This window comes from Lynx rufus, unplaced genomic scaffold (genome assembly GCF_022079265.1).
Source record: "Lynx rufus isolate CCGP_SWC_20201006 ecotype Redwood Valley unplaced genomic scaffold, mLynRuf1.p SCAF_19, whole genome shotgun sequence".
NCBI classification, from domain to species: domain Eukaryota; kingdom Metazoa; phylum Chordata; class Mammalia; order Carnivora; family Felidae; genus Lynx; species Lynx rufus.
The window spans coordinates 2,696,045-2,722,537 of record NW_025814833.1 but is presented as its reverse complement, the minus strand read 5'-3'; the positions used below and the strand labels follow the sequence as shown (position 1 = coordinate 2,722,537).

General features: G+C 39.2%; 1 pseudogene; it reads right to left on the bottom strand.

Moving 5' to 3' along the window:
* Window positions 1–20,244: 20,244 nt before the first annotated feature.
* LOC124514054 (CTD small phosphatase-like protein 2) lies at window positions 20,245–26,053 on the bottom strand (annotated as a pseudogene).
* Window positions 26,054–26,493: the final 440 nt, after the last annotated feature.

The following is a 26,493-nucleotide window of genomic DNA, read 5'->3' as shown; positions in this document are numbered from 1 at the left end:
TTGTTGAAGACACTGTCTTTTTCCATTGCGTATTCTTCCCTCCTTTGTTAAATATTAATTGATCATGTAATTGTGGGTTTATTTTTTTAATTTTCTATTCTGTTCTATCAATCAAAATATCCATTTTTGTGCTAGTACCATACTGTTTTGATTACTACAGCTTGTAGTATAACTTGACATACATAATTGTGATACCTCCAGCTTTCTTTCTCTTTTTCAAGATTGCTTTGGCTATTTGAGGTCTTTTGTGGTTCCACATAAAATTTGGTTTATTTGTTCTAGTTCTCAGGAAAATGCTGTTGGTATTTCGATGGGGATTGCATTAAGCTGTAGATTGCCTTCAGTTGTATGGACATTTTAACAATATGTGTTCTTCCAATACATGAGCATGGGATGTCTTTCCATTTCTTTGTATCATCAATTTCTTTGATCAATGTTTTATATTTTTCACAGTACAGGTCTTTCACCTCCTTCATTAAGTTTATTTCTAGGTATTTTATTATTTTTGGTGCAATTGTAAATGGGATTGTTTTCTTAATTTCTCTTACTTCTGCTTCATTATTAGTATATAGAAATGAAAGGAATTTCTGTATGCTGACTTTGTATCCTGTGACGTTACTAAATTCAGTCATCAGGTCTAGAAGTTTTTTGGTGGTGTCTTTAGGATTTGCTATATATACCTCTACTACAAAGCTGTAATCATCAAGACAGCATGGTATTGGCACAAAAACAGACACACAGACCAATGGAATAGAATAGAAACCCCAGAACTAGACCCACAAACGTATGGCCAACTCATCTTTGACAAAGCAGGAAAGAACATCCAATGGAAAAAAGACAGCCTCTTTAACAAATGGTGCTGGGAGAACTGGACAGCAACATGCAGAAGGTTGAAACTAGACCACTTTCTCACACCATTCACAAAAATAAACTCAAAATGGATAAAGGACCTGAATGTGAGACAGGAAACCATCAAAACCCTAGAGGAGAAAGCAGGAAAAGACCTCTCTGACCTCAGCCGTAGCAATCTCTTACTCGACACATCACCAAAGGCAAGGGAATTGAAAGCAAAAATGAACTACTGGGACCTTATGAAGATAAAAAGCTTCTGCACAGCAAAGGAAACAACCAACAAAACTAAAAGGCAACCAACGGAATGGGAAAAGATATTTGCAAATGACATATCGGACAAAGGTCTAGTATCTAAAATCTATAAAGAGCTCACCAAACTCCACACCCGAAAAACAAATAACCCAGTGAAGAAATGGGCAGAAAACATGAATAGACACTTCTCTAAAGAAGACATCCAGATGGCCAACAGGCACATGAAAAGATGTTCAGCGTCGCTCCTTATCAGGGAAATACAAATCAAAACCACACTCAGGTATCACCTCACGCCAGTCAGAGTGGCCCAAATGAACAAATCAGGAGACTATAGATGCTGGAGAGGATGTGGAGAAACGGGAACCCTCTTGCACTGTTGGTGGGAATGCAAATTGGTGCAGCCGCTCTGGAAAGCAGTGTGGAGGTTCCTCAGAAAATTAAAAATAGACCTACCCTATGACCCAGCAATAGCACTGCTAGGAATTTATCCAAGGGATACAGGAGTACTGATGCATAGGGGCACTTGTACCCCAATGTTCATAGCAGCACTCTCAACAATAGCCAAATTATGGAAAGAGCCTAAATGTCCATCAACTGATGAATGGATAAAGAAATTGTGGTTTATATACACAATGGAATACTACGTAGCAATGAGAAAAAAAAATGAAATATGGCCTTTTGTAGCAACGTGGATGGAACTGGAGAGTGTAATGCTAAGTGAAATAAGCCATGCAGAGAAAGAGAGATACCATATGGTTTCACTCTTATGTGGATCCTGAGAAACTCAACAGGAACCCATGGGGGAAGGGAAGGAAAAAAAAAAAAGACGTTAGAGTGGGAGAGAGCCAAAGCATAAGAGACTGTTAAAAACTGAGAACAAACTGAGGGTTGATGGGGGGTGGGAGGGAGGGGAGGGTGGGTGATGGGTATTGAGGAGGGCACCTTTTGGGATGAGCACTGGGTGTTGTATGGAAACCAATTTGTCAATAAATTTCATATATATATATATAAAAAAAAGGATTTGCTATATATAGTGTCATATCACCTGCAAATAGCGAAAGTTTTACTTCTTCTTTACCAATTTGGATACCTTTTATTCCTTTTACTTGTCTGATTGCTGTGACTAGGATTTCCAATACCATGTTCAATAAAAGTGATGAGAGTAGACCTTGTCTTGTTCCTGACCTCAACGGAAAACCTCTCAGTTTTTCACCATTGGGTATGGTGTGTTAGCTGTGAGGTTTTCTTTATATATGGCCTTTGTTTTCTTGAGATATGTTCCTTCTAAACCTACTTTGTCATTGTTTTTTTCAATGCTTATTTATTTTTGAGAGAGAGAGAGAGAGACAGACACAGAGCACAAGCGGGGGAGGAACAGAGAAAGAGGTGGACACAGAATCCGAAGCAGGGTCCAGGCTTGAGCTGTTAGCACAGAGCCGGATGTGGGGCTCGAACTCACCAACTGTGAGATCATGACCTGAGCCGAAGTTGGATACTTAACTGACTGAGCCACCCAAGGGCCCACTAAACCTACTTTGTTGAAGATTTTTATCATGTTTGGATGTTGTATTTTGTCAAACGAACTTTCTGTATCTATTGAAATGATCATACGATTTTCATTCTTTCTCTCTTATTTATGTGATGTATCATGTTGATTGATTTGCAAATATTGAACAACCCTTGCATCCTGGGAATAAATCACATTGATTGTGAAGAATGATATTTAATATATTGTTAGATTTGGTTTGCTAATATTTTGTTGAGGATTTTTGCATCTATGTTCATCAGGCATATTGGCCTGTCATTCGCTTTTTTGAAGTGTTTATCTGGTTTTTGTATCAGGGTAATGTTGGTCTCATAGAATGAATTTGGAAGGTTTTATTCCTCTTCTATTTTTTTGGAATAGTGTGAGAAGAATTCACCTGTGAAGTCATCTGGACCCGGACTTTTGGGGGGGAATTTTTTGATTACTGATTCAATATCCTTTATGGGAATTCCTCTTTTCAAATTTTATATTAGTTTCTGCTTCAGTTTTGGGAGGTTATGTTCCCAGGAATTTATCCATTTCTTCTAGATTGTCCAATTTTTGGCGTATAATTTTTCATAATATTCTCTTACAATCCTTTGTATTTCTGTGGTGTCAATTGTTATCTCTCATTTCCCCCTTGTGATTTTGTTCATTTGAATCCTCTCCCTTGTGTTTTGATGATTCTGGTTAAAAGTTTATCAATTTTATTCATCTTTTCAAAGAGCCAGATCCAGTTTCTTCAATCTATTCTGTCGTGTTATTTAGTTTTTATTGAATTTATTTCTGCTATAATCTTTATTATTTCTTTTCTTCCACTGGTTTTCAGTTTTGTTTGCTCTTGTTTTTTTCTAGCTCCTTTAGATTTAAGGTTAGGTTGATTTTTTCCTTTTTTCTTTCAGTTTTTAAAAGTTTGTTCATTCATTCATTCATTCATTCATTCATTTTTAGTAATCTCTACACCCAACATGGGGCTTAAACTCATGACCCTTAGATCAAGAGTTGCAAGCTCCTCTGATTAAGCAAGTAGGTGATAAGGTAGGTTGTTTATTTGAGATTTTTCTTGGTTCTTACATTAGGCCTGTATTGCTGTAAAATTCTCTTGTAGGAAAGCTTTTCCTGCATCCCCCAAATTTTGGACCACACTGTTTCATTTTCATTTGTCTCCATGCATTTTTAAATTTTCTCTTTGATTTCTTGGTTGATCCATTCATTGTTTAGTAGCATGTTATTTAACTTCCATGTATTTGTGCTCTTTCCAGATTTTTTTTTCTTTTGTCCAGAAAAGATGCCTCTTATGACTTTGATATTTGTGAATTTGTTGAGACTTTATTGTGGCCTAATATGTGATCTATTCTGGAGAATGTTCCATGTGTGCTTGAAAAGAATGTGTATTCTGCTGTTTTAAGGTGGAATGTTCTGAATATCTATTAGATCCATCTACTCCGAGACATCATTCAAATCCAATAATTCCTTGTTGATTTTCTGTGTGGATGATTTGTCCATAAATGTAAGTGGGGTGTTAAAGTACCCTATTATTATTTTATTACTATTGATTAATTCCTTTATGTTTGTTATTAACTGCTTAATGTATTTGGGTGACTTCATGTTGGGCGCATAAATACTTACAGTTTTCATATCTTCTTATTGGAGGGTTTTGTTTGTGTTTATATAGTGTCCTTATTTGTCTCTTGTTATAGTCTTTGCTTTAAAGTCTATATTGTTGGGGATCCTGGGTGGCTCTGTTGGTTGAGTGTCTGACTCTTGATTTCAGCTCAGGTCATGATCCCAGGGTCATGGAATCAAGCTCCGCATTGGGCCCCACACTGTGCATGGAGCTTGCTTAAGATTCTCTCTCTCCCTCTGCCTCTTTCCCCCAATCACTCTCTCTTTCTCTCGAAGCATAACTAACTAAATAATAATTTTTAAAAAGGCTATTTTGTCTGATATATATATTGCTGCTCTAGCTTTCTTTTCACATTCATTTGCATGATAAATGCTTCTCCATCCTTTCATGCTCAATCTGCATGTGCCTTTAGGTCTGAAAGGAGCCTCTTATAGGCAACATATATAGATGTGTCTTGCATTTTTTCCATTCTGTCACCTTATGTCTTTTGATTGGAGTGTTTAGTCCATTTACATTCAAAGTAATTATGATAGGTATGTATTTATTGCCATTTTGTTACTTGTTTTGTATTTCTGTTTCTTTCTTCTCTTGCTCTTTACTCTCATGATTAGGTGACTTTTTGTACTGATACACTTGGATTTATTTCTCTTTTTTTGCATATGTATTACTCATTTTCATTTGTGGTTATCACGAAATTTCTAGAAAAATATTCTGCATATGGCAGTCTAAATTAAGCTAATGATTGCTTCAGTTTGAACCCATTAGTTACTCCTTCCCCTCCATCATTTTAAGTATATGGTGTCATACTTTACATCCTTTTATTTTGTGAGTTCCTTGCCTGGTTTTTATAGATACAATTAGTTTTACTGCTTTTTTTGCTTCCTACGTTTCATACTCTTAGTTAGGGTCTTTCCTTTCAACTCAAAGAGTCCCCTTTAGCATTTCCTGAAGGGCTGCTTTAGTGGTCAAATATTACTTTAACTTTTGTGTGTCTGGGAAAATCTGGTTCCCTCCTTCTATTCTGGTTCATAACCTTCCAGGGCGGACTATTCTTGGTTGCAGATATTTTTCCTTTCAGGCTTATCTCAAGAAACAAGAAAAATCCCAGATATAAAATCTAATGCACACCTAAGGGAACTAGAAGTAGAAGAGCAAAGAAACCCCAAAGCCAGCAGAAGGAGAGAAATAATAAAGATTATAGCAGAAATAAACAATATAAAATAAAAAAACCCCAGTAGATCAGTACTTTGCATATATCATGACTTTCCCTTCTTGCCTGCAAAATTTCTGCTAAGATATCTGCTGATAATCTTATGGGGCTTTCCCTCATATGTAAAGGTTTTCTTTTCTCCTTCTGTTTTTAAAATTATCTCTTTATCTCTACTTTTTGCCATTTTAATTACCATGTGCCTTGGGGTGATTATTTTTGGCTGGTTTTGTTGGGGGTCTTGTGCCTCGTAGAGCTGGATTTCTGTTTCCTTCCCCAGATTTTTGAAGTTTTCAACTATTATTTCTTCACATAAATTTTGTCCCCCTTTCTATATTCTTCATCTGGGATCCATGTAATGCCAATGTTATTATGCTTGATGGTGTTGCTGAGTTCCCTGTCTATTCTCATTGTGCACATTTTTTTCTTTCACCTACTTGACTTGATTACTTTCCATTACTCTGTCTTCCATTATGCCATCTAATGTATTTTTAGTTTCATTTATTGTGTGCTTCATCTCTGATTGCCTCTTTTTTATTTTTATTTTTGGTTAAGCAACTTACCTGTGTCCAGCACCCTTTTCTCAAGTCCAGTGAGTATCTTTATGATCATTACTTTAAATTCTCCATCAGGCATATCAGTTATCTCCATTTCACTCAGGTCTTTTGCTATGATTTAGTCTTTTTTTTTTTTTTTCAATTGGAGCATGTTCCTCTGTCTCATTTTGTCTACCTCTCTGTGTTTGTTTCTGTGTGGCAGGAAATTCAGTTATGTCTCCTGTTTTTGAAAGTAGTGGCCTTACGAAGAAGAGGTCTTATAGTGGCCTGCTGTGCAGTGTCCATTGGTCACTGGAACCTGACACTTCAGAGGTTGTCCTATGTGTATTGCATGTGCCTTGCTCTTGTGGCTAAGCCACTTTTCCCTTCAGGCCAGTAATCTGTAGTGGATCTCTTTGCCTGTTGTCAGCAGTTTTTGGTCCTTGTGGTGGTAGTGGGCCAGTCTGGAGACACCTTGGGCTTGAGTTGAGTCAGAGGAGGCATTTACAAGATTCAGTAGCACCAAACTGCAGGGCATATTCCCTGTATTGTTGTCTGAGAAGATTTCATTGGTGGATGGGGCCTGCAGTTAGACCAGTTGTCTGCCCCAAGCCCACTTTTGGGGCCACAGTCTGGTGTGTGTGGTTATCTTCCTCTCACCCTGGGTCAGGAGTCACTTTGGAGTGATGCTGGACCCTATCAGGGCTACTTGCACAATTCTTGGATTGTGGTACCACTTTGCATGGGCTTCAGCCAAGAACTTATTGAAGAGGGGTGGATCCATAACGTGAACAGGGGTAGGACATACAGTGTTTGCAAGTTTTGTGTGCTAGTCTTCTACAGGAGAGGAACTGCAGTGGTTGGCCTGAGGCAGGCCTGGTTGGAAGGGGCAGATCTGCCTAAACACAAATTGGGGGACAGGGCAGTGCTGTAAGCAAGACAGGTAGTGGGTGTTGGCACCATACTGTTTCTCCTAGGTAGCTGTTTATGCTCGGGGGAGCAAAATGCTTCCTGCCAGCTTTGTTCCTGGAGAGCCTCCCAAGGATCTCTGTCCCTCCAGGACCTGCTCTGAGATGAGTAAAAAACTCTCCCTCCCATATGCCCCAGGGATTTTTCAAACTGCTGCTTCTATGCTGTATCTCCATGGACTGTTTATTGTGGTGTCTCTTTAAGGACAGTGACTCAATTTCTTCTCACCCTCCTGGCTCTCACAGAGCCAAGCCCCTGGTTTTAAAATCCCAGGTTTTAAGTCCCAATGGTTGTAAGAACTCATGAAATTAGGCCCCTCTGGTTTTGAATTCCAAATGTTATGGGGATTCGTCTTTTCTGTGCATGCTACCCAGTGTGATAGTCTGTCTCTCTCCCCTTCCATGCCTGCAGCATCCTTCCCTCCAAAGGATAGTCCTGTGGGACCACTTAGCTCCCCGCCATGTCTTTGCCCTTCCTTTCCTCTTTGATGTGGCCTCTTCTCTACCTGTGGTTGTGGAGTTGCTCTACCAGTGTTTGGTCTTTGTCTGGGTTATTTGCAGTGATGTGAGTATTATAGAGTTATATCCATGAGATGAGATGAGCTTAGGGTTCTGATACTCTGCCAGCTTCCAAGCCTCACACAGAAGTTTTTATCAGAAGCCAGACTTTTCATTTTAATTATATATTTTTAGTTATTTTTAGTGGTTGTTCCAGGGTTTAACGTATACATCTTAACTTTTCAGCATCAGTTTCATGTTTATACTAACCTAATTCCAGTTAGATGTAGAAATGTTACTTCTAGATAGCTGTATCCCCTTACCTTATTTTCTCATATTCTTGCTATATATGTTAAATAATAAACTGATGAACGGATAAAGAAATTGTGGTTTATATACACAATGGAATACTACGTGGCAATGAGAAAGAATGAAATATGGCCTTTTGTAGCAACGTGGATGGAACTGGAGAGTGTTATGCTAAGTGAAATAAGTCATACAGAGAAAGACAGATACCGTATGTTTTCACTCTCATGTGGATCCTGAGAAACTTAACAGAAGACCATGGGGGGTGGGGAAAAAAGTGGTTAGAAAGGGAGGGAGCCAAAACATAAGAGACTCTTGAAAACTGAGAACAAACTGAGGGTTGATGGGGGGGTGGGTGATGGGTATTGAGGAGGGCACCTGTTGGGATGAGCACTGGATGTTGTATGGAAACCAATTTGACAATAAATTTCCTATTTTAAAAAATAAATTAATTAAATAATAAACATTGCAACTCCAAGAATATATTGTTATAATTATTGCTACATATATTTCTATGTCTCTTAAAGAATCTGAGGGAAGAAAGGAAAACAAGGATATATTCATAGCTTTTGTCATTTTACCTTCTTTTTTATCATAGGCGGTTCCTTTCATTTGTTCCTGAGAATTCAAGTCAGCATATGGAATAAAGCCCAGTACTTTGCTCCAACCCATTTCTTTTGCACTATTATTACCAAATATATTAAATTTCTGTATATTATAGGCCCAATATTATTTCATACAGTTGCTATTTAAATCACTTAAGGAAAGATCGGAGAAGAAGTATGCATCTATATAGTCTTTTATAAATACAAACTTACTGTTGCTCTGTGTTGTGTGCGTGTGTATTAAAATTATCCTCTGGGGGAAGAGAGGCCAACATGGGGGAGAAGTATGGGGATCTGAAGTTCCCTCGTCTCTCAAACACAGCAGTGTTGAGGCCAAAGTACTTTGATCTCCAAGAGTCCGGGCGGCAAAGTGACAGAGATGCCTCCAGGGACCCACGGGGACAACCTGGTGGGCCATAGGTGCGTGATTGTGAACTGGGAGAGATAAAATGGGCAGCAGAGGAACAGAGGGGAGGGATCCCTTTCTGCCGAGAGACAAAGGGAAGAGAAAGAGAGGCTGGGGAAATGTAGGAGTGTATCTGGACAAGGGAAAAACCACTGATTGGGACAAAGATCCAATCTCTAACTTTGGGGCTTTCTCTGGACTGGGGCCAACTGACCTGTTCACACACCTGGGGAGGAGGGGAGCCAGTCCCGGGAAGGGTAACTAGTTCAGAGGCACAGCCTGCAGTGGCAGAAAGCAATCCCCTCCCTGGAGTGCTCTGGGAAGAAGGTATATAACCATTCAAAGGACAAAGACCACCTGCGTCCACCAGCCAGAGACCATATATTGGGCAGCACGGAGGGGCATTTCCCCGAACTGGGGCGAACTGGGGCATACGGAGGGGGAACCTTAAAGACATTAGGATTTAAGTCCCAGCCAAATGCCAGGGAGGCAAGGGAGTCAGCAGAGCAGGGCAAACCACACACGTGGCACTGTGAGGCGGCATGGGGTGGCTCTTCCCTGGAACTGGGGCAGATGGAGTGGGACTCTTTAAGACACCGGGGTTTAAATCCCAGTCAAGCACTGGAGAGGAGTGGGAGTTGGCAGAGCGGGACAAACCACCTCGTTTGCTGCCACCGCACAATGAAGATGGCTTGAACAGAGTAGTTTGGGACACCCAGTCTGTAGAGGAGAGACTGGGATGTCACCATTTTTGTCCCCATCACCAACAATGTGGGGCTTCAGGGAATGGACAATGGGCCCACAGTGGAGGCGGGATCCAACTACACCAAACAACGCCCATTCACACTTGGTAACTGTGTATCTACAGGGGCAGGATTGACACTGAGAAACGAGGCTGCCCCTCCTCCAGACCACAGCCATTGCATTGCCTGATTTAATTCTGAGACAATTCTTATGTATTCTTCTTTCGTTTTCACCTTCTTGTCTCTTCCCTCCTCTAGTCTGGTTACTCTGGTTGTTTTGCTTAATCAGACATATTTAATCTATTCTCTTTATACATGTTCTAAACTTCCTTCTTTATGTTCCTTTTTTTCTCTCTGGATTAAGGCTTTAGTTTCTCTGTATGGTCAATTTTCTTTTCTTTTCCCCCACCCATGTCATTTCTCTCTTTGTATGAGGTAAGGCCTCTTTCATCAGCACTGCCTCCACCCTGTGGTTGACTTGTAGCTGGTGTTTCTGGTTTTTTGTTTTTGGTTTTTTTGTGTGTTTGTTTTTTGTTTTTGTTTGTTTGTTTGTTCTTCTTTCCAGGGCTGTTCAATGAACAAATCAAAGCACACCTGGTGGAGCCTCCAAAACATCACTAAGAGTAGGGAGATAAAGTAACCAAAGTCACAACAACAGAGGGCAAGTGACACACTCCAAAAAACATCTCCTGAAGGGCCAGGCCTGGACAGTGTATGGCCCCTCTTTAATATAGTAGTGCTCACAGGGGCAGGGCACATAATAAACTTTTAAAACACATAATAGACAGAAAACTAGCCAAAATGATGAAACGGAAGAATTCTGCTCAAAAAGAAATTCCAGGAAGAAATGACTGTCAAAACAATTGATCAAAACAGATATAAACAGTATAACTGAACAAGAATTTAGAATAATAGTCACAAGATTAAACGCTAGGCTTGAAAAAAGCATAGAAGACAGCAGAGAACCTATTGCTACAGAGATCAAGGAACTAAAAAAAATAGTCATGATGAAATCAAAAATGCTCTAAATGAGGTGCAAAATAAACCAGAGGCGGTGACAGTGAGGATTGAAGAGGCAGAGGGGAGAATAGATGAAATGGAGTATAAAATTATGGAAAAAGATGAAGCTGAGAAAAAGATAAAAAAAAAATTCTCACCACGAGGGAAGAATTAAAGAACTACGTGATTCTACGAAATGGAATAATGTCCGTATCATAGGAGTTCCAGAAGAAGAACAGAGGGAGAAAGGGGTGGAAGGTGAACCTGAACAAATCATAGCTGAGACCTTCTTCAATCTGGGGAAGGAAACAGACATTGAAATCCAGTAGGCACAGAGAACTCCCTTCAGACGTAACTTGAATCGATCTGCATGACATATCATAGTGAAACTGGCAAAATACAAAGATAAAGAGAGAATTCTGAAAGCAGCTAGGGATAAACAGGCCTTAATCTACAAGGGTAGACACAGTACTAGCAGACATATCCACTGAAACTTGGCAAGCCAGAAAAGAGTGGCAAGAAATGTTCAAAGTGCTGAATGGTAAAAATATGCAGCCAAGAATCCTTATCCAGCAAGCCTGTCATTCAGAATAGGAGAGGTAAAGGTTTTCCTAGACAAAGAAAAACTGAAAGAATTCATCACTACTAAACCAGCCCTACAAGAGATCCTAAGGGAGACTCTGTGAGTGGAATGTTGCAAAGACTACCAAGGACTAGAGACATCCTACAAGCATGAAATCGACAGATAACACGATGACTCTAAATCCGTATCTTTCAATAATAACGCTGAATGTAAATTTACTAAATGCTCCAACCAAAAGACATAGGGTATCAGAATGGATTAAAAAAAACCACATCGATTTGCTGTCTACAAGAGACTCATTTTAGACCTGAGGACACCTTTAGATTGAACGTGAGGGGATGGAGAACCATCTATCATGCTACTGGAAGTCAAAAGAAAGGTGGAGTAGCCATACTTGTATCAGACAAACTAGATTTTAAACTAAAGGCTGTAACAAGAGATGAAGAAGGACATTATATCACAATCATGGAGTCTATCCATCAAGAAGAACTAAAAACTATAAATGTTTATGCACTGAATTCAGAGATACCCACGTATATAAAACAATCACAAACATAAGCAATCTTAATGGTAAGAATGTGGTAATTGAAGGGAACTTTAATACTCCACTTACAACAATGGACATATCATCTAGACAGAAAATCAATACAGAAGCAATGGCCCTGAATGATACATTGGACCAGATGGACTTGACAGATATATTCATAACTTTCATCCTAAAGCAGCAGAATACACATTCTTCTCGAGTGCACATGGAACATTCTCCAAGATAGATCACATACTGGGTCACAAAACAGCCCTCAATAAATATAAAAGAATTGAGATCTTACCATGCATACTTTTAGATTACAATGCAATGAAACGTGAAATCAACCACAGGAAAAGTTTTGGAAAACCTCCAAATGCATGGAGGTTAAAGAACATCCTACTAAGGAATGAATGGGTCAACCAGGCAATTAAAGAAGAAATTTAAAAATATATGGAAATAAATGGAAACGAAAACACAACAGTCCAAACCCTTTGGGATGCAGCAAAGGAAGTCCTAAGAAGAAAATACATTGCAATCCAGGCCTATCTCAAGAAACAGGAAAAATCTCAAATGCAAACTCTAGCACACACTCATAGGAACTGGAAGCAGAACAACAAAGAAAGCCCAAGGCCAGCAGAAGAAGAGAAATAATAAAGATCCAAGCAGAAATGAACATATGGAAAAAAAAACAGTAGAACAGATCAATGAAACCAAGAGTTAGTTTTTAAAAAATAAACAAAATTGATAAACTCCTAGCCAGACTTCTCAAAAAGAAAATAGAGAGAACCCAAATAGATAAAATCGTGAATGAAAATGTATTTATCACAACCAACTCTTCAGAAATACAAGCAATTATCAAAGAATGCTATGAAAAATTATATGCCAACAAACTGGACAACCTGGAAGAAATGGGCAAATTCCCAGACACCACACACTACCAAAACTGAAACTGGAAGAAATAGATTTTTTTTTTAAGAAATAGAAATATTGAACAGTGATGAAATTGAAGTAGTGATTAAAAATCTCCCAACAAATAAGAGTCCTGGGGCAGATGGCTTCCCAGGGGAATTCTACCAGACATTTAAAGCAGAGTTAATATCTATCCTTCTCAAGGTGTTCCAACAAACAGAAAGGGAAGGAAAACTTCCAGATTCATTCTGTGAAGCCAGCATTACCTTGATTCCCAAACCAGACAGACCCCACAAAAAAGGAGTTTTACAAGCTAATATCCTTGATGAACATGGATGCAAGAATTCTCAACAAGGTTCTAACAAATCAAATTCAACAGCATATACAAAGAATTATTCACCATAATCAAGCGGGATTCATTCCTGGGCTGCAGGGCTGGTTCCATATTTGCAAATCAATCAATGTGATACATCACAGGAATAAAAGAAAAGATAGGAACCATATGGTCCTGTCAATAGATGCAGAAAAAACATTTGACAAAATACAGCATCCTTTCTTATTAAAAACCCTCAAGAAAGTTGGGATAGGAGGAACATACTTATACATCATAAAAGCCATATATGAAGAGCCCACAGCTAATATCCATCTTCAACGGGGAAAAACTGAGAGCTCTCCCCCTGAGATCAGGAACAAGACAAGGATATCCACTCTCACCACTGTTGTGTAACATGGTGTTGGAAGTCCTTGCATCAGCAATCAGATAACAAAATGAAATAACAGGCATCAAAACTGGCAAAGAAGAAGTCAAACTTTCACTTGTCACAGACAACATGATACTCTACATGGAAAACCCAAAAGACTCCACCAAAAGACTGGTAGAAGTGATACATGAATTCAGCAAAGTCAATGTACAGGGTAAAAAAATCAATGTACAGAAATCGGTTGAATTTCTATACACCAATAATGAAGCACCAGAAAGAGAAATCTAGAAATTGATCCCATTTACAATTGCACCATGAATCATAAAATACCGAGGAACAAACCTAACCAAAGATGTAAAAGATCTGTATGCTGAAAACTATAGAAAACTTATGAAGGAAAGTGAAGAAGACACACAGAAATAGAAAAACATTTCATGCTCATGGGTTGGAAGAATAAATATTGTTAAAATGCCAATACTACCCAAAGCAATCTGCACATTCAATACAGTCCCAATAAAAATTGCACCAGGACTCCTTCCAAAACAAGAACAAACAATCCTAAAATTCGTATGGAAACACAAATGACCCTGCATAGCCAAAGTAGTATTGAAGAAGAAAACCAAAGCGGGAGGCATCACAATCCCAGACTACAAAACTCTACTACAAAACTGTAAACATCAAGACAGTATGGTATTGGCACAAAAACAGACACATAGACCAATGGAATAGAGAACCCAGAATTGGACCCGCAAATGTACGGCCAACTAATCTTTGACAAAGCAGGAAAGAATAGCCAATGGAAAAAAGACAGTGTCTTTAGCAAATGGTGCTGGGAGAGCTGGACAGCAACATGCAGAAGAATGAAACTAGACCACCTTCCTACACCATCCACAAAAATAAACTCAAAGTGGATGAAGGACCTGAATGTGAGACAGGAAACCATTGACACCCTAGAGAAGAAAGCAGGCAACAACCACTTTGACCTCAGCCACAGCAATTTCTTGCTTGACACATCTCCAAAGGCAAGGGAATTAAAAAGCAAAAATGAACTACTGGGACCTCATCAACATAAAAAGATTCAGCACTGCAAAGGAAGCAGTCAACAAAACTAAAAGGCAACCAACAGAATGGGAAAAGATATTTGCAAATGATATATTGGATAAATGGTTAGTATCCAAAATCTATAAAGAACTTACCAAACTCAACGCCCCCCCAAAAAAATAATCCAGTGAAGAAATGGGCAAAAGACATGAATAGACACTTCTCCAAAGAAGACATCCAGATGGCCAACAGACACATGAGAAGATGCTCAACATCACTCATCATCAGGGATATACAAATCAAAAGCACACTGAAATACCACCTCACACCGGTCAGAGTGGCTAAAATCAACAACTCAGGAAACTACAGATGCTGGTGAGTATGTGGAGAAACGGCAACCCTCTTGCACTGCTGGTGGGAATGCAAACTGGTGCAGCCGCTCTGGAAAACAGTGTGGAAGTTCCTCAAAAAATTAAAAGTAGAACTACCCTACGTCCCAGCAATAGCACTACTAGGAATTTACCCAAAGGATACAGGAGGGCTCATTCATAGGGGCACATGTACCCCAATGTTTATAGCCGTGCTTTCAACAATAGCCAAATTATGGAAAGAGGCTAAATGTCCATCAACTGATGAATGGGTAAAGAAGATGTGGTTTACATATACAATGTAATACTACTTGACAATGAGAAAGAATGAAATCATGCCATTTGCAGCAACATGGATGGAACTGGAAGGTATTATGCTGAGTGAAATAAGTCAGTCAGAGAAAGACAGATATCGTATGTCTTCACTCATATGTGGATCTTGAGAAACTTAACAGAAGACCATGGGGGAAGGATGGGGGAAAATTAGCTACAGAGAGGGAGGGAGGCAAACCATAAGAGACTCTTAAATACAGAGAACAAACTGAGAGTGGGTGGAGTGTGGGGGAGAGGGGAAAATGGGTGATGGGCATTGAGGAGGGCCCTTGTTGGGATGAGCACTGGTTTTTGTATGTAAGCTATGAACCATGGGAACCTACCCCAAAAACCAAGAGCACATTTACACACTGTATGTTAGCCAATTTGACAATAAATTATATTAAAAATATTTAAAATTCAGCAGATAAAATGGTACATGATACTAATTGACTATTGACACCATAATAAATAGAACTGGTAATCTAACATGGAAAAACACACAATCTCACAATTAAAGAAATATTTTAAAAAACATACCCTGAGTTCCCATTTTACACTTATGAAATTAACCATCTCTAAAATAATTACAATATCTACTGTTTGTTGAAAGCAAAAGCAAACTTGCCACATTGCTGGAAACAGAATAAATTGGTATGGACTTTAAAAAATAGAATAAAATTATCCCCTGGGGTCTCCCACTGTGAGCCTAAAGAAGTTCCTTAAGCAGGTGTAGTTACAAGAAATTCTTTAAGATTTGTTTTTCTGGGATGTGTTTATTTCACTTTCATTTTTGAGAGATCACATCACTTGACATAGGATTCTTGATTGACAGTTTTCTTCTTTAAGCACTTTATTTCTCTGCCTTCTGACCTCCATTGTTTCTGATGGGCAATCATTTCATAACCTTATTGGGATTCCCTTGCAAGTGACAGGTTGTTGTCTTCTTGGTGATTTCAAGATTTTCTTTTGCAGTTTGGATTTCAACATTTTTACTGTGATGTGTCTGTTTGGTATCTATCTTTTTGTCATCTTGGTATAATTAATAAAATCCCAAATTTCTCTGAGATTCTGTTCACTTGTATTTATTCTATTTTTCTCTACTATTTGCTCAACCTATTTTTAACTTTGCTAATTTTTTATTCTGAATTTTTCCAATCTACGGTTGAACCCCTCCAATGAATTTTTCATTTCAGTAATTGTAGTTTTCACTCCAAAATTTCCATTTGATTATCTGTTAAGTAATTTCTAAATCTTCATTAATAATCTTTTTTTTTCCTTTGGCGGGGGCAGGCATTGCCATCATACTTTTGTATTTTCTTCAATGGTGGTTCCTTTAGTACTTTGAACATACAGTAGTTAATTTGTGATTACTGGCTGTTGTATCTGACATGAGGCCACTCTCACAGGCAGTTCCTTTTTTTAATTAAAGCTGTAAATATTTTATTTCAATTGAGATAGAGACAAAATGCATAAAGATGACTAGATATCCTAACAAAAACTCATTTCAATGATTCTTGTAAAAATAAATCTGTGATAATATTTCCTGCAAGCAAAATACCTTGAAAGATTTAAAAAAAGGCATTCTGAATTGCAAATGATTTCATTATTTTTGAAGAAAGTTTGCCATAATTATTTTTTAATAAATAAGAAATTTTCACAAAATAAGCTTGTTGAGCATGCTAATGTTTAAACAGTTCAGTACACATGCTAACTACATACACAACAGAAAATATAATAAGAAATTGCCCAAACTGATGAAATGTTAAAATCTTTGTTAATATACCAAAAATTGGGTTTAAAAAATAAGCAAAGTTAAATATTCTTGTTTCTAGGACACGTTCTGAAGCTTTTGTGAATGGTGTAAGCAAGTGGTCTAGTTTCATCCTTTCTTCATGTTGCTGTCCAGTCCCAGCACCATTTGTTAAAGAGACGGTCTTTTTTCCATTGGATATTCTTTCCTGCTTTGTCAAAGATGAGTTGGTCATGCTTTTGTGGGTCTAGTTCTGGGGTTTCTATTCTATTCCATTGGTCTCTGTGTCTGTTTTTGTGCCAATACCATGCTGTCTTGATGATGACAGCTTTGTAGTAGAGGCTGAAGTCTGGGATTGTGATGCCTCCTGCTTTGGTCTTCTCCTTCAAAATGACTTTGGCTATTCGGGGCCTTTTGTGGTTCCATACAAATTTTAGAATTGCTTGTTCTAGCTTGGAGAAGAATGCTGGTGCAATTTTGATTGGGATTGCATTGAATGTGTAGATAGCTTTGGGTAGTATTGACATTTTGACAATATTATTCTTCCAATTCATGAGCACGGAATGTTTTTCCATTTCTTTGTATCTTCTTCAATTTCCTTCATAAGCTTTCTATAGTTTTCAGCATACAGATCTTTTACATCTTTGGTTAAGTTTATTCCTAGGTATTTTATGCTTCTTGGTGCAATTGTGAACCCTCTTGCACTGTTGGTGGGAATGCAAATTGGTGCAGCTGCTCTGGAAAACAGTGTGGAGGTTCCTCAGAAAATTAAAAATAGACCTACCCTATGACCCAGCAGTAGCACTGCTAGGAATTTCCCCAAGGGATACAGGAGTACTGATGCATAGGGGCACTTGTACCCCAATGTTTATAGCAGCACTCTCAACAATAGCAAAATTATGGAAAGAGCCTAAATGTCCGTCAACTGACGAATGGATAAAGAAATTGTGGTTTATATACACAATGGAGTACTACGTGGCAATGAGAAAGAACGAAATATGGCCCTTTGTAGCAACGTGGATGGAACTGGGGAGTGTGATGCGAAGTGAAATAAGCCATACAGAGAAAGACAGATACCATATGGTTTCACTCTTATGTGGATCCTCAGAAACTTAACAGAAACCCATGGAGGAGGGGAAGGAAAAAAAAAAAGAGGTTAGAGTGGGAGAGAGCCAAAGCATAAGAGACTCTTAAAAACTGAGAACAAACTGAGGGTTGATGGGGGGTGGGAGGGAGGGAAGGGTGGGTGATGGATATTGAGGAGGGCACCTTTTAGGATGAGCACTGGGTGTTGTATGGAAACCAAATTGACAATAAATTTCATATATTGAAAAAAAAAAGAAATTGTGGTTTATATACACAATGGAATACTACGTGGCAATGAGAAAGAATGAAATATGGCCTTTTGTAGCAATGTGAATGGAACTGGAGAGTGTTATGCTAAGTGAAATAAGTCATGCAGAGAAGGACAGATTCCATATGTTTTCACTGCTATGTGGATCCTGAGAAACTTAACAGAAGACCATGGGGGAGGGGAAGGGAAAAAAATGGTTAGAGAAGGAGGGAGCCAAAACATAAGAGACTCCTAAAAACTGAGAATAAACTGAAGGGTTGATGGGGGGTGGGAGGGAGGGGTCGGTGGGTGATGGGTATTGAGGAGGGCACCTGTTGGGATGAGCACTGGGTGTTGTATGGAAACCAATTTGACAATAAATTTCATATTAAAATAAGTAAGTAAATAAATAAATAAATGTTAAAAAAATAAATAAATTTAAGGTTAAAAAAAAGAAAATGATGCTGCATCTAATATGTAAAATATACAAGTGCTGCTAGTAAGCCAGTAATGTACATAATAACTAGTTGAAATACTCCTCAATTTCCATTTGTCCATTTCTTACTTTCTCATACTATACTTTCTCAACAAAAATATCAAACCACTCTGGAAAAACATTCTGTTCTTTGATAATCCCTTACAGAAAAGCAGTCTGGGCCTCTGGCAAGTTTCTATAGTTGAGAGGAAAAGCATTCCATCCCATATTACACCTTCTATTAAAAAAAGCTTCCCTAAAAGGAGACCAAACAATACTATAAAAGTATAAACCTCTTATGGTAGCTCTATTGGAGAATCAAGTCTTAAATACCACTTATAGCAGAGAAAACCACTGTGAAGACATATTAACTACATTTGTGGCTTGAATGTGTGCTATGCCACAAGATTATGAAGAATATATTAGTAAACAATTACACAGATTTTTACCTTGATTAGCACCAAGAGCATACCAGAGGTAATCTCAGTCCATGCAGATTAAGTGAAAATACTGACTCACTGTGCTGAATGCTTCATTCGTGGAGAAAACTAAAGGGAGCAGTAACCAAACTAAGCCCAAAAGGTGGCCAAACTCACTTTCCTTAAAGATTCCTGAGCACAGAGATACCTGAGGCATACCTTTATCCGTTAAATCTGTGTGCTGTTGCAAGATATTACCATTTGGAATATATGCCATCACAGTGGTTTAAATCTTTTGAGTATTAGCCATTAATATATTCTTACCTACTCGGTCTCTTCATTTCTGAAAAGATTTCACCTACAGTAAAATATTTTGGAAACAAAGTGTAAATGTGCCTCTTTCTAAATGAAACTTACATGGACTGAAAGTAGAGAGTATTTTTAAACAAATATGCAATATGCAGGCAGAACAAGTAGGCAAATGGCATTCAAGTGTATTGTAAAAAACAAAACTGACCATTTAAAAAAAAACTTTGAAGTGCCTCAGCTAAAATGCATAATGAAATTCTAATCTAACCCAAGTCAATACATGTTTTTAAAAAGTTATAAACCTTAACAGGAAAAATGAAACAACTTTTATCAGCAATTTCTATTAGGATGAGAATCTTAAAGTAGTAGAAGTGTGGCTTTATATGCACTTAGAACACCAAACAGAGAAAGAAAAACAAGTCCATTTTCATCTTTTTTTTTTTAATTTTTTTTAACGTTTATTTTTGAGACAGAGAGAGACAGAGCATGAAAGGGGGAGGGTCAGAGAGAGGGAGACACAGAATCCGAAAACAGGCTCCAGGCTCTGAGCTGTCAGCACAGAGCCCGACGCAGGGCTCAAACTCACGGACCGCGAGATCATGACCTGAGCCGAAGTCGGCCGCTTAACCGACTGAGCCACCCAGGCGCCCCCCCCTTTTTTTTTTTAATAAAACCCTGTGTGACTATGGGACCAAACTGCTTGTGGCAGAAACATAATTCTATATAAACTTCAGATGTTCTGTACATAAAAAATTCAGAGTTGCATGAGTTCCAAAGGATTTTTTGTTTCAGCCTACCTACTCTGTGTATGTAAGCTGAGATAGGTAAAGTTTCTTTCTGTAACCATTGATTATCACTGAACACCAAAATTAAGAAAAGCAAGATGGGTTACAAAATGTAAATTTTCAAAAGGAGTAAGAATGTGTTGCCTTAGTCTAAAAGGGACCTGTTTTCTCTCTCCCTTCATTGTTTTGAGAAGTCTTTGTAGTTAATCTGGGAAAAGCAAATCATGCAATCAAAATTTTCCTTTGATGTGAAGTTGAACATCATCATTCAGGTCTACAAGCTTCTAAATATACGTAATCACATTTAGGAGTACATTGAGAGTTTACTCTACAAACCAGCTTTCTATAAGGATTCTATTGAAAAGCTGGTATGTAAAGGCTTGTGGTGGTTTGTCAACTATTACAGTTTTTGAAAGATGTCTTCCGAAGATAAGTTCTTTGTATATGTTGCTTGTAAACAAACACAACTTTCACAGAAAGGCCAGTGCCTCACTAGTTGCCTTTTAGGAGCTAACATATTTAGATAATATCTGCTTATACCCTCTTAAGAGTAGTAAAAACAATAATCTTATAAATCTGAGATATTGGTTTCAAGGATTCCTGGAAGAATAGTCTTAATCTCACATAAATCTGATCAATAGTATCTTGGATAGGGACTGGAAAAGTAAGGTCTGCATCTCTTAGCTCATTTAGACTACAGTGCACTTAGTGTTTAATATAGGTCTAAAAGTAGGCAGAATTCCAGTGTGCTTCTTGTTTTCAGTAGGAAAGTAGATTTCCAATTTGATTGTTCTTCTGTTAGTCGTGGAACATATTGCATGACATAATAAAGATCTAATACTTTCCAGTCCAACTCACAGATGAATAACCACTATCTAGATAGTGGTGAGATATCCCAAAGAACTGTTTCTTCTGCTTCCTCTGAAACATTATTTATTGATAGCCTCCCTTGAACTGCTTGATTTGAATTAACTGCTCCATTAGTTGATTCAGGACTATCAGAAGCAACCTCATCCACTTGTTCCTTATCAAGTGTTTTTACTATCTCTTCAATTTTGCAGCCTGTCCTGGAGAATCTGATCCTGATGTGTCACTTATTCAATGCTAAAAAAAAAGTGGAAGATAGGAGGAAATAGGGACCCCAAAATTTAGTCCATGCGAGATTGCCTGAGAAAGGATTATGTCCTATTTTCCAGTTTGCTTTATATGTTTATTTGTCATTTCATAACTACCAGCATTTGCGATACTTGTCAGGCCTTTCTTGTGCTCTTGGTGTTGATGTGTTCAAATTATTGTCCATATGAAGTCCCAATTCTACTTTGTTTCAATGGATTTTCTCTCTCGTGAATGTGCTTCCTCCAATGATTTGATAAATTTATGTTAACAAGCTGATTTCATTCTTTGGTGGATTTTCTCCTCCTGAAAGTAGGCTTTCCTAAAATCTGAGTATTTCATTTTTGCTCAGGCAGGACATATTGCCTGTATTTGATTTGATGGCAAAAAGGCTTTTCTTACCCAAGGGATACAGGTGTACTGATGCATAGGGGCACTTGTACCCCAATGTTTATAGCAGCACTCTCAACAATAGCCAAATTATGGAAAGAGCCTAAATGTCCATCAACTGATGAATGGATAAACAAATTGTGGTTTATATACACAATGGAGTACTACATGGCAATGAGAAAGAACGGAATATGGCCCTTTGTAGCAACGTGGATGGAACTGGGGAGTGTGATGCGAAGTGAAATAAGCCATACAGAGAAAGACAGATACCAGTATGTTTTCGACTCTTATGTGGATCCTGAGAAACTTAACAGAAACCCATGGAGGAGGGGCAGGAAAAAAAAAAAAAGAGGTTAGAGTGGGAGAGAGCCAAAGCATAAGAGACTCTTAAAAACTGAGAACAAACTGAGGGTTGATGGGGGGTGGGAGGGAGGGGCGGGTGGGTGATGGGTATTGAGGAGGGCACCTTTTGGGATGAGCACTGGGTGTTGTATGGAAACCAATTTGACAATAAATTTCATATATTGAAAAAAAAAGGTTTTTCTTGTTCTCACATCATCTTTTTTAAAAAGTTTATTTATTTTGAGAGAGTGAGAGCTGAAGCAGGGGAGTGGCAGAGAGAAAGGGAGAGAGAGAGAGAATCCCAAGCAGGCTCCCCTCTGTCAGCACAGAGCCTGACTCAGGACTCAGTCTCACGAACTGTGAGATCATGACCTGGGCTTAAATTGAGTCAGACACTTAACCGACTGAGCCACCCAGGCACACCTCAACCTCATCTCTTATGGGTGCTTCATGTAAACCTGTGCTGGCAGAAATATATCCTCAGGTTCCACCCAATCCTCAGCCCAATAGCTTTCATTTCCTTGCCAGATTGCAAAACTATTCCAACTGATCACAACCTCCTGTAAAAATTAAGGGTCACCCCAACCTCTTGTAACTATAAAGCCTGCCTCCCACAGTCTCTGCTAAGCCACTCTGTTTTCAAGTGCAATTTTCACGTGGCCTTGTGTGGGCTGGAATGATTTCCTTCAGGGCTGTATAATTGATTAATAAACTTAAGTTTTAGTTCATCTGCCTGGCATCAGGTGTTGTGCATTTGGCCATCGCATACTGTTTAGGGTGGAACATCCCTTTCTCACCAATGAGGTGAATAGGAGTAAATCAAAACTGGGGTCAGACTTCCTTGTTCCTTTGCATGTCTCTTAATCTTTTGTGGGAAATTGCACATTTGAGATAATATGTTGTAGCAACTCTGGTTACTGACTCCTCCTCTGGTGCTTGTTATTGTTCTTTGCTTTTCTATTTATTTGCTTAGTGACTGTTTGGATTATTTTGGAAGTCTATTCCACCTCCCCCAAAGCATGAAACCTATGATTTTCCTCCTCAAGGAACCAAGCACAGGCTTGGATATGCTTTCAATCACTCAAGGATGAGTATTTTTTGCAAGGCTACTTTTGATTGTCTCTTTCCCTGGCCACACTCAGCTGGTAATCTTCATGAGTTGCAGGATTGGGCATAAATTGCTCAATAGACTGAACCAATTAAATTTGGGTTCCTTTGATGGGACAGTTTTCAGGTTAGTATTTGTGATTTGTTCTTACCCCAGTGGGGCTCTTCTTAGTTGTACATTTCCCTGGTTCTCTCTGGCAAACTAGCTTTCTTTTTTTTAAAAATTTTTTAATGTTTATTTATTTTTGACAGAGAGAGAGAGAAAGAGGAGAGAGAGAGAGAGAGAGAGGGCGCACACAAGCGGGGGAGAGGCAGAGAGTGAGACACAGAAAACAAAGCAGACTCTAGGCTATGAGGTGTCAGCACAGAGCCTGATGTGGGGCTTGAACCCACGAACCACAAGATCATGACCTGAGCCGAAGTCAGACACTTAACCGACTGAGCAACCCAGGCACCCTGGTAAACTAGCTTTCTTACAGTTTAGTTTTTAATTTGAATAATTCTACTCACTTACTCTTTTTTTCCAGATCTTCTTTTATTCATTTTTTAAAATATAATTTATTGTCAAATTTGTTTCTATACCACACCCAGTGCTCATCCCAACAAGTGCCCTCCTCAGTGCCATCACCCACTTTCCCCTCGCCCCCACCCCCCATCAACCCTCAGTTTGTTCTCTGCATTTAAGAGTCTCTTATGGTTTGCCTCCTTCCCTCTCTGTTTGTAACTGCTTTTTCCCCCTTCCCTTCCCCCATGGTCTTCTATTAAGTTTCCCAAGATCCACATATGAGTGAAAACATATGATATCTGTCTTTCTCTGACTGACTTATTTGACCCAGCATAATACCCTCCAGTTCCATCCACCTTGTTGCAAATGGCATGATTTCATTCTTTCTCATTGACAAGTAGAATTCCATTGTATATATAAACCACGTCTTCTTTATCCATTAATCAGTTGATGGACATTTAGGCTCTTACTCTTTATTGCTCTTAACCACAAACTATTATTTTTGAGAGGGCTATAAGCTTCAACTTCTTCATCGTCTATTGCAAATTGATTCACTTCCCTTGGGAAGAGATGCAGAGCCCCCTGTTTAATGGCCTGCTTCTTGGGAAAAAGCCTATGAGCTATAGATGAGGAACTGGGAATGGTGTACTTCTTAATGGGTAACACTCCTGCTTTGGGAGCTGCTGATTCAGTGGAGGGGGACAGTAGTTTCAGGGTCTTCTTGGTTTGACTCACCTAGTGTGGAATCTCTTACTAAACTGGGGCCCCAATATTCTCAGTTGTGCTGCATCGAAGGTAATCCTATAGGGGGAAACTGCATGGAAGACGGGAACCCCACCTCGGACTATACTCACCTAGACTTCACGTCAGCAATAGGTAGCTGGAGCAATATGAGAAATGTTGATGCTCTGCCTTTTCTGGAAAGATCACTCTGGGAGAAGGGGGGAGAAGGTACCCTGCTTTCTTGGCTGTACCAATTTGGAGTTTCTCTCTTGCTAACAAAGGAGGGAAAGAGGGGGTATAGGTTTTGGCTCAAATGACACTGATTCTCACTGTCCTTATCAATTATTTGTGTTTATTTATTTATTTTGAGAGATTGAGAGAGCACGCACATGTGTTTGAGCAAGTGGGGGAGCGGAGGAGAAATAGGGAGTGGGAGAGAGAATCCCAAGCTCACACCCGGCTTTCAGTTTGAAATCCAATGTGGGGCTCGAACCCACCGATGTGATATCATGACCTGAGCTGAAACGAAGATTCGGATGCTTAACTGATTGAGCCACATAGGCACCCGACAGCCCTTATCAGATTTTAGCAGATATTCTTGAATAAATGTCTCTTTACTGGCTGTATGCCCTTAGGAGCATTTCTAGATAATTTAGATTGTTTGATTAAACAACAACAACAACAACAACAACAAAAAACCCACAAAACTAATTTTTACCAGTTTCATTGGGGAGCAGATTCATAGAGCTCCTCAGGTTATCATGACAGTAGTGCAACTTCCAGCAATCTTTACTAGTCACCTCCTTAAGGGCCTGTTCTACCTCAAAATGCCAGCAGTGTGAGAATGTAAGGGGGCATGAAATGGCCACTGAATGCTATGTCCATTCATGCACTGTTACATCACCCTCACCATGGGCAGCAATGCTTTCCATGCATGTAAGTGTCCCAATTATCACAAAATGTGGACGTTCTTGGACTCAAGAACTACCAGTATGTGGCTAGAATCTGCCACTCACATAGGGATGGCCTGCATCAGTGGAATACATTTCAATGTCTGGTAGATTCCAGTGATAGCCACAGAATGGCAGCAGAGAGCCCCTGTAGTCCATTTGTTAAGAATGGGCAGGAGGAACCAGGGCACCTGGGTGGCTCAGTCAGTTAAGCATCTGACTTCAGCTCAGGTCATGCTCTCATGGATCTTGGGTTCAAGACTCGCATCGGGCTTGCTTCAGATTCTTCGTATCCCTCTCTCTTTCTCTCTGCCCCTCCCTCGCTCATGCTCTGTCTCTCCCTCTTAAAAATAAATAAACATTAAAAAATAAATAAATAAAAAAAAAAGAACGGGCAGGAACCTTCCCTTGAGCTCTATGTTTTAAGTATTCGTCATACTTTACTGTACTATGAAGGGAGAACCAAATGGAAAACACCACAATTAGTACAAGGGCAGTGGACAAGTACACAACCAGGAACTCATCTGTTTCCTATGATGTAGTCATGTGGTTTCCTTGAAGCACCACAAAACAGCAGTGAGAGGGCCTGATGGCTCGTGGTGGCGTAAAGTTAACCAAATGTTTGACGTGACCCACCTGTAAGATTTATAAAATTTGCAAGGTCGGAGGCAATACTTCAGTTGGGGTCCTACATGCCATATTCCTAATTATTCAAAATGTTTAATTCAACCAATAAACCGTTAAAACATGTTACATCTCCTTCCATGACAAATAGACTTTCATAATGGCCTGAAAGGTCTGGTTTGGGTTTTGAATTCATGGACTGCTTTACCTTTTGAGCCTTCAGTGTGGGAAGAATTACCACTAACCTTCCAGGCCCATGGCCCTAGACTAGGCCTCAGGCACTCAATCACCAGTCTGCATTTTCTTCCCACCCCGTGTTTTATCCCCCACCTTTGAGGACTCATTTGTATGTATGTGGACAACCTGGGCCAATCATTAACTGTTCCTCATGTACAGCCCTGCTCCTGCCATAGCCACCTGGAAGTACATACACCAACAAGGCTGTTAAGCCACAAAGGACAGCCCCAACAAAGGGCATGCTGGTGCTGGAAGCAGGCTTGGGTCCATTTGGATGAGGGGTTCTGGTGTCCCAGGTATCTCAAGGATGATATGGAGGAGGCTAGGACACTGCGTGTGCATTTATTCCTCTGGCCTCAACACTGGGCGTTTGGCCCTGTGGGGAGAACATATTGAGAAGAGAACCAAAGGGAGTCTTCAAAGCACGAAGTTCAGGAGACGGGCCTCTCTTGATAGGGTCT